Below are 939 nucleotides of genomic sequence, written 5' to 3'. Positions count from 1 at the left end.
TTTCTTTCTTTCTTTCTTTCTTTCTTTCTTTCTTTCTTTCTTTCTTTTTCTTTCTCTTTCTTTCTTTCTTTCTTTTTTTTTGTGCAGCAATTGGGGTTAAGTGACTTGCCCAGAGTCACACCAGTAGGAAGTTATGTGTCTGAGGCTGAATTTGAACTCAGGTACTTCTGACTCCAGGGCCAGTGCTCTATCCACTGTGCCGCACACCTAGCTGCCCAATTTCCAATTAATTTTCAACATTTGCTTCAAAAGCCCTTTATCAAATGAAATTTTTATTTTGTGGTAATGGTCCAAAAAGTGTGCTTTTAACATTTCTGCTTTTCTGCATTTGCTTGCGAGGCTTTTATGCCCTAAATCTTATTGAATTTTGAGTAACATGCCATGTATAACTGACAAAAGGTATACTCCTTTTTTTCTTTTTTTTATTAATTTATTTTGATTTATCAATAATCACTTCCATATGCTTTTGAGTTTAAAATTTTTCTCCCCCTTCCTCCCCACCACCCTCCCCAAGATGGTGCATAATCTGATATAGGCTATATATTTACATTCATATTAAACATATTTTCACATTAGTGATATTGTAAGTAGAAATTAAAACCAATAGGAGGAGCCATCAGAAAGAGGAAACAAAACTCAACAGAAGAGAAAAAAAATAACAATTTGGCTTCCATAGTTCTTTGTTTGGGTATGGATAGCATCTTCCATCACAAGGCCTCTGGAGATGTCTTAGATCCTTGTATTGCCAGGAAGGGATAAGTTTATCAATATCAGTCATCACACAACGTGGCTGTTATTGTGTACAACATTCTCTTGGTTCTGCTCACTTCACTCAGCATCAGACCATACAAGTCTTTCCAGGTTTAGGTATACTTTTTTTTATTCCCATTCAATATTCTGCACAGATCTATCATATCTAACCTTTCTAAAATTCTTTTC

Source organism: Vombatus ursinus, unplaced genomic scaffold (assembly GCF_900497805.2).
Source record: "Vombatus ursinus unplaced genomic scaffold, bare-nosed wombat genome assembly UNPS02014779.1, whole genome shotgun sequence".
NCBI classification, from domain to species: Eukaryota; Metazoa; Chordata; class Mammalia; order Diprotodontia; family Vombatidae; genus Vombatus; species Vombatus ursinus.
The sequence above is the reverse complement of the archived record's forward strand: the minus strand, read 5'-3'. Positions refer to the sequence as shown.